Below are 8,848 nucleotides of genomic sequence, written 5' to 3'. Positions count from 1 at the left end.
CGAAATCAAAGTGGTTTTGGGGGCTGATTTTTTTAAAACAGTGAAATAGAGCCAATTTCAAACATGTTCTAGCCAAAGTGACCTCTTCGATCCAAAATGGCAGCCAAACTGAGCATTTTCTGGTATGGCTTTCTGAGACTTTTTTGTGAGTCTACTTATGGTAGACATGTCTACCAAATTTTATGTTCCTACGTGAAACTGGCTTTGGGGGCTGATTTTTTTTAATACGGAGACACTAAGACAATTTCAAGATTATTTTTGCTGAATTGTCCTCTTCAAAGTTAAATGAGAGACTTCCTGTTTCTTTTTGGCTAGTGCTTTTTGAGACTTTTTTGTGGGTCTACACATGTTGGACAGGTCAGTCAAATTTCATGCTGCGAAATGAAATTGGGTTCGGGGGCTGATTTTTTTTATATTTTAAATACAGTGAAATTAATCTAATTTAAAAAATGTTCTAGCCAAAGTGACCACTTTAAACCAAAATGGCAGCCAAAGCGCGCATTTTCTAACATGGCTTCTTGAGACTTTTTTGTAGGTCTACGCATAATAGACATCCCTACTAAATTTCAAATGGGTAAGTACAACTGGCTTCGGGGGCTGGATTTTTTAGCATGGTGAAACTAAGAACATTTCAAGACTGTTTCTGCCAAAGTGCCCTCTTCAAATCAAAATGGCAGCTGAATCGTGCACTTTTCCAGCATAGCTTCTTGAGACTTTTTTGTAGGTCTACTAATACTAAACATCCCTACCACATTTCAAATGGCTAAGTACAACTGGCTTTGGGGCTGGATTTTTTTACATGGTGAAACTAAGAACATTCCAAGACTGTTTCTGCCAAAGTGACCTCTTCAAACCAAAATGGCAGCCAAATCATGCATTTTCAAGCATGGCTTTTTGATACTTTTTTTGTGGGTCTACTCCTCATGAACAGGTCTACCAAATTTCATGTTGCTGAAACAAACTGGCTTTGGGGGCTGGTTTTTTAATACATTGAATTTAAGCAAATTTCAAGATTGTTCTTGCCAAAGTGACCTCTTTAAACCAAAATGGCAGCCAAAGCGCGCATTTTCCAATATGGCTTCTTGAGACTTTTTTGCAGGTCTACTGATAAAAGACATCCCTACTAAATTCCAAATGGCGAAGTCAAACTGGCTTTGGGGGCTGGATTTTTTAACAAGGTCAAAAACTAAGAACATTTCAAGACGGGTTCTGCCAACGTGACCTCTTCAAATCAAAATAGCAGCCAAATCGTGCATTTGTCAGCATGGCTTCTTGAGTCTTTTTTGAAGGTCTACTCATAGTAGACATCCCTACCAAATTTCAACTGGCTAAGTCAAATTGGCTTTGGGCCCTGGATTTTTTTAATATGGTGAAACTAAGATAATTCCAAGACTGTTTCTGCCAATGTGATCGCTTCAAACCAAAATGGCAGCTAAATCATGCATTTTCCAGCATGGCTTCTTGAGACTTTTTTGTACGTCTAATCATAATAGACATCCCTACAACATTTCAAATAGCTAAGTACAACTGGCTTTGGGGGCTGATTTTTTTAAATACAGTGAAATTAATCTAATTTAAAAAACGTTCTTGCCAAAGTGACCTCTTTAAACCAAAATGGCAACCAAAGCGCACATTTTCCAACATGGCTTCTTGGGACTTTTTTGTAGGTCTACTCATAATAGACATCCCTACTAAATTTCAAATGGGTAAGTACAACTGGCTTCGAGGGCTAGATTTTTAGCATGGTGAAACTAAGAACATTTCAAGACTGTTTCTGCCAAAGTGCCCTCTTCAAATCAAAATGGCAGCCAAATCGTGCACTTTCTAGCATAGCTTCTTGAGACTTTTTTGTAGGTCTACTAATACTAGAACTCCCTACCACATTTCAAATGGCTAAGTACAACTGGCTTTGGGGGCTGGATTTTTTTACATGGTGAAACTAAGAACATTTCAAGACTGTTTCTGCCAAAGTCACCTCCTCAAACCAAAATGGCAGCCAAATCATTCATTTTCAAGCATGGCTTTTTGAGACTTTTTTGTGGGTCTACTCATGATGAACAGGTCTACCAAATTTCATGTTGCTGAATCAAACTGGCTTTGGGGGCTGTTTTTAAATACATTGAATTTAAGCAAATTTCAAGATTGTTCTTGCCAAAGTGACCTCTTTAAACCAAAATGGCAGCCAAAGCACTTATTTTCCAACATGGCTTCTTGAGACTTTTTTGTAGGTGTACTCAAAATAGACATCCCTACCACATTTCAAATGACTAAGTACAACTGGCTTTGGGGGCTGGATTTTTTAACATGGTGGAACGAAGAACATTTCAAGACTGTTTCTGCCAAAGTGACCTCTTAAAATCTTCAAAATGGCAGCCAGATAGTGCATTTTCAAGCATGGCTTCTTGAAACTTTTTTGTGGATCTACTCATGATGTACAGGTCTACCAAATTTCATGTTGCTGAATCAAACTGGCTTTTTAATACATTGAATTTAAGCAAATTTCAAGATCGTACCTGCCAAAGTGACCCCTTCAAACCAAAATGGCAGCCAAATCGTGCATTTTATAGCATGGCTTTTTGAGAATTTTTTGTGGGTCTACTCATGATCGACGTCTCCCAAATTTTATGTTGTTATGTGAAACTGGCTTTGAGTGCTGGAAATACGGTGAAATTAAACCAATTTCAAAAATGTTCGTGCCAAAGTGACCTATTCAATCCAAAATGGCAGTCAAACTGTGCATTTTGTGGCATGGCTTTGTGAGACTTTTTTTCTACTTAAGATAAACATGTCTACCAAATGTCATGTTCCTACGTCAAACTAGCTTTGGTTGCTGATTTTTTTAATATAGTGAAATTAAAGCCAATATCAAAAATGTTCTTGCTAAAGTTACCTCTTCAATCCAAAATGGCAGCCAAACTGTGCATTTTGTGGCATGGCTTTCTGAGAATTTTTTGTGGGTCTACTTATGATAGACATGTCTACCAAATTTCACGTTCCTACGTCAAACTAGCTTTGGGGGCTGATTTTTTTTAACACAGTGAAATTAAGCAAATTTGGTGAAGTGAGCACTTCAAAAATGAAAGAATACCTATTTTCTTTTAGGCTGTAGCTTCTTTAATCATGATCTTTTCTTTTTAATTAAAAATGTATATATCATGACACTGTTGCCTTAAATTAGATGAATAATAAATGAATGAAAACAGAAATGTTTTTGTTGTCAGAATTTGTCAAGAACAACCAACTCGAAACATAATGAAACCACATTACCATTACATGTATTCACTTTAGGTAAAATAAATAAAATATCGAATCCAAATGTTTTTATTTATTTAGTTTTATTTTACATTTGTACAGTTTGGTTGCCTACGGTGTAAATAATGTAGGAGTTGTATAAGATTTTGCTCTTATGCGCATACATATTTCAAATGAGGGGCTCTCTCTACACGCGGCACTCGACACGCAACATACATGTTTACAACAAAAAAAGGGAGAGTGCCTTTTAAGCACACACATGCACGCTATATCCTAGCATGATTCCTATGAGTAGCCCCTTGCATGCAGCCTGGAGAAGATTGATTCATTTATTTATTGATGTGATCGGCATTTCTGCGGCTTTCTTATCTTTTGTGATTGCAACACGATTACTACTGTATTTAAGCCTTTTAGGGACAGCGCTAACTACAGTCAACAGCTACTTAAAAGTTGACATTTTAACCTTATAGTGTGACTATTTTTAATAATTAAAAAATAAATTTAATTAATTATTTAGTATTTATTCATTATGTATTTTTGGTCATTAAAAAACTTAGTTGAATGATAATTTTTAACATTATTATTACTATTACTATATATTAAGTTGACACTTAAGACCTTTGACCTTTTATAGTGCAAGTGACAGTGATTATTTAGAAGAAATATATATTTATTATTATTTATTCATAATTTATTTATTTTGGGTAATTTAAAAAAATAGTATCATAATTTTTAATATTATTGCTATTACTGCGTGACACTGAAGACCTTTGACCTTTTATGGTGTGAGTGACTATTCATGATCATTTTAAAATAATATACCTTTATTATGAATGTTATTATTTTTTCATTAATTATTTGTTTTGGGTGATTTGAAAAAAAATGTATTATAATTTGTAATATTATTATTATTATATATGAAGTTGATCTCTATGACCTTTGACCTTTTATAGTGCGAGTGACTATTTTTGTTTATTTAAAATATTTGTATGTATTATTATTTCTTTATGTTTGGTTGTTTTTAAAAAATAGTGTAATGATATTCATTAATACTGTTACTATATATTAAGTTGACACTTAAGCTCTTTGATCTTTTATAGTGTGAGTGAATATATTTGATTATTTTGAAATAATATATGTTTATTATTTAATTTTCATTTATTTTTTGGTCATTTAAAAAAATAGTATAATGATATTTTTTAATATTATTATTACTGTACGTTAAGTTGACACTGTAGACCTTTGACCCTTTACAGTGTGAGTGACTATATTTGATTATTTTAAAATAATATATGTTTATTATTTAATTTTAGTTTATTTTTTTGGTCATTTAAAAAATAGTATAATGATATTTTTTTATTATTATTGTCAATACAATTACAATACATTAAGTTGACACTTAAGACCTTTGAACTTATATAGTACGAATGATTATTTTCTTTTTTTTTTTTTTAAAAACCTGTCCTGTTCAGCTGTTTGACACAGAGAATGGAAGTCTAAGTGCCAGGGTTGTCTGCACAGTTTTAATGTTTCACATTGCGAGTCTGATATACTCCCATTGTGATCATTCAAAATACCTTTTTATTATGACAAAGCAGCGAACAGGAAGGGATTATGGGGGAACAGAAGAAAGTGATTATTTTCGATTTTTTTTTTTTAATAATATTTTTTTCAAATTATTATTTATTTAGTATTCATATGACAGTGACTGATTGTACAATTTTTTTTTTTTTTTTTGATTTGTATTATTCATTTCGTATTCATTTGTTAATGATTTTTTTTGGGGTCATTTAAAAAATAGTGTAATGATCATTTTTAGTATGAATACTTTTACTATATACTGTATTAAGGTGACACTTAAGACCTTTGACCTTTAATAGTACGAGTGATTATTTTCTATTTAAAAAATATATATATTTTTTTAAATAATTATTTATTTAGTATTCATATGACAATGACTTTTTTGGTCACTTAAAAGAAATGAAATATTTAAAACAATCATAATTCTATTAACGATTATTATTATTATTATTATTATCATGATTATACTAATGAGTAGAGCTGAAACGAATACTCGAGCAACTCGAGTAACTCGAGTTTAAAAACTGATCCGAGTAATTTTATTCACCTCGAGGAATCGTTTAATTTGGCCAACTCTAAGCATCACGTTTTGCCCGGACTACTTTTAATGCGGGACAACGTGCTGACATCACGTGCGTAGAGGAAGAAGCAATAAAAAATAAAAACTTACCGCAGCCGACAGCCGCTACAAACTACGCCGACGTTGCTAAAAACTACGCCCACATGATGCTAGTTTGGTAGCAGGTAGTGTCTGATGCGTCTCATAGATATTGCATGCATTTAGGACTAGATGACAAATGACAGATTCGGCCACGTCTGGGCAGCGTAAGTAAACAGCCGCCATCTTTAAGCAGTAGACTTCTCATCGCTAATAAATATAACGTTACTGTCACATGCTCACGTAATGTTAGCCCTTCGGAGGGCTAGATTTCTATTGATTATGACCACTGTCGATGCGTGGCTAACCTGTCTTACATACAGGCTTTATTTAATCTGTAAAAACACAGCGCTGTAGAGTGATGAGGGTGTAAAATTAAAACATAATAAAGCTAACTGTCAGTTTTAGCTCAGTAGTCATTGCTGAATAAATGTGCTCCAATACAGCAGGTATCATATATTTATTTTGAACACTGCAAAAACTCAAAATCCTACCTGTACTTACAGTTTAGACTAACTTAAAATGTAACTTAAAAATAGCTTGACACAAATGGAAACTAAATTGAAACACGTGGGAAAAACACGTACTGTAGCTTTCAAGTGATGTGTGTTATCAAGCGTAATTACATTTTTAGGTAAGAAATATGTTCATATATATATATACACACACACATATATATAAGGTCTAGAAGTTTTTTGAGTGAAAGCAGTGAATTTTTTTTTCTAGTCACATCTTAGATGCAATTGTTGGCTGTTTTCAACAATGTACATCGAAAATAAAGACATTGATTGACTGAAAATAGTTCAGTATTGGATTAAGTCTTTTTTTCTCATGTATATGTATAATTGCTCTTTACCTAAAAAAAAAAAGTTTTATCCGATTACTCGATAAAATTTTCAGTCGATTACTCGATTACTAAAATATTCGATAGCTGCAGCCCTACTAATGAGTAATCATTACTATATTTTTGTATGCTTTTTTTAATAATTATACATTTATGAATTAATAAAATGTTAATAAAAGCTAAATGAATGAACTGAATAAAAACATGAATACATGCTGGTTACAGTTCCAACTCTACAGTGGAATTTTTTTTCATTGCATTTAACCCATTAGATGACCATAGATGTCCAATTCCATTGAACTGAGAGAACTTGCTGAGAACGCAATGCCAATGACAATGAACTCGCCCCCTCCAAGTCAAAATGGATTGGACGTCTATAGCAGCCAATGAGTTCAATAAGTACAAAAAACCCCAACAAATCATAATTCTTGCACAAAAGGGTTAAAACTATCTTAAAACATACATGGGCAGTGGCAATAATTAAAGTAGTAATAGTGGTTATTACTATGTAATTACGCCGTAATAACAGTATTTGAACTGCGATGTCCGTAAATGCGAGCTAAATTGGGTAGGCGCGTGTCTGATGGTGTTGTTGCGAGGCGGGCGTAAAAACAGGACGAGCACCTCTGATGGGGCAAATGGATAGTAAAGAAACGCGCCATATGCGGGTATTGAATCACTGCAAATGTGTGTGCTGATTGAGGTAAACAAATGGAAAGTGTTCCACTGGCAGGCAGGCCAAATATGGATGTAAGCTTCAAGGCCTCCTCCTTTATAAACACTCACACAAAGCGAAGTTGTAAATCAAATAAATATTCCGCTTTCATTATTTTATGCGTCTCCGTTTTTTTGGTTCTGTACAATGCTTGTTCAAACGGTCTTTGAGAGTTTTTTGTGCCTGTTTTTTTTCAATAAACGTGGTTGTTTCTCTTTGGGGAAAGTGAAATAAGCTCATTTGAGTTGTGTACACTTGCTGCCCTCTGCTGGCGAAGGACGTGACACGCTTTTCCTACGATGAGTTTGCAAATGACTTTTTTTTTTTTCCCAGACAAGTAGTAAAAATTAGTATATTAATAGGAAAGTTTTGTCATTACTACCAAAATCCTTATCCCCGTATTTATTAATTTATTGGTCTTCATATTAAAATGTTGGTTTTTTTGTGTGTTTAATTTGCTGTAAGATTGAATTCATTTGGATTCTTAAGGATAATTTAAAATAATTTATTTTACTTCAATTGTATATATGGTATGCATTAAATAGATTTACACACTATTTTATTGTTTAAATATTATTCATTTATTTATTCATGTTACTATTTTATTTTAATATACGAATCTTCACATTTCATATTTAATTGATACATTTTTTTATTTCAATTGATGTATTTTATTTCACTTTAATAAAATGTTATTAATTGTATTTCAATAAGTTTATTTCCTTTACTGTATTATGGATTTACACAAAACTATTTCAGAACTTAATTTTATTTGAATCATTATTAATAATTTTTTGTTACTTTTACTATTATTTATACTTTGACTATATGATCCCTAATATATATACATATCGGATTTAATCTATATAAATTTTATTTAGATTGATTTATTTTACTTCACTTTATTAAAGGTTGCATTATATATTTACACCTTAATGATGTCTATTTATTTTTATTTGGGGTATTCCTTTAGTTTGACATTTTGGTTTGAAGAGGTCACTTTGGCAAAAAGGCTTGAAAGTTTCTTAGTTTCCTCATATTAAAAAACATCCAGCCCCCAAAGCCAGTTGAACTTAGCCATTTGAATTTTGGTAGGGATGTTTATTATGAGTAGACCCGCAAAAAAGTCTCAAGAAGCTACCCTGGAAAATGTAGAATTTGGCTGCCATTTTGGTTTGAAAAGGTAACTTTGGCAAAAACAGTGTTGAAATGTGTTTAGTTTCACCATATTAAAAAAACATCCAGGCCCGAAGCCAGTTTGACTTAGCCATTTAAAATGTATTAGGGATGTCTATTATAAGTCGAATTTGGAATGCCGAAAAAAGAACAGGAATGCGGATATTTTAGTTTGAAAATTCCACTTTGGCAAAAACAGTCTTGAAATGTTCTTAGTTTCACCTTCATAAAAAATCCACCCCCAATACCTGTTTGACTTAGCCATTTGACATTAGGTAGAGGTGTCTACTATGAGTAGACCTACAAAATGTCTCAAGAAGCCATGCTTGTAAATGCATGATTTGGCTGCCATTTTGGTTTGAAAAGGACACTTTGGCAGAAAGAGTGTTGAAATGTTCTTAGTTTGACCATATTAAAGAAATCCAGCCCCCAAAGCCAGTTTGACTTTGCCATTTGGAAACCATGTTGGAAAATGCTGGCTGCCATTTTAGTTTAAAGCAGTCACTTTGGCAAGAACATGTTTTAAATTGGATTAATTTCACTGTATTAAAAAAAAAAAAAAAAAAAAAAAAAACAGCCCCTGAACCCAATTTGATTTCAAAACATGAAATTTGACCGACCT

The sequence above is a fragment of the Corythoichthys intestinalis genome, chromosome 9 (assembly GCF_030265065.1).
Source record: "Corythoichthys intestinalis isolate RoL2023-P3 chromosome 9, ASM3026506v1, whole genome shotgun sequence".
In the NCBI taxonomy this organism is placed as follows: domain Eukaryota; kingdom Metazoa; phylum Chordata; class Actinopteri; order Syngnathiformes; family Syngnathidae; genus Corythoichthys; species Corythoichthys intestinalis.
Note: the sequence above shows the minus strand (reverse complement) of the source record.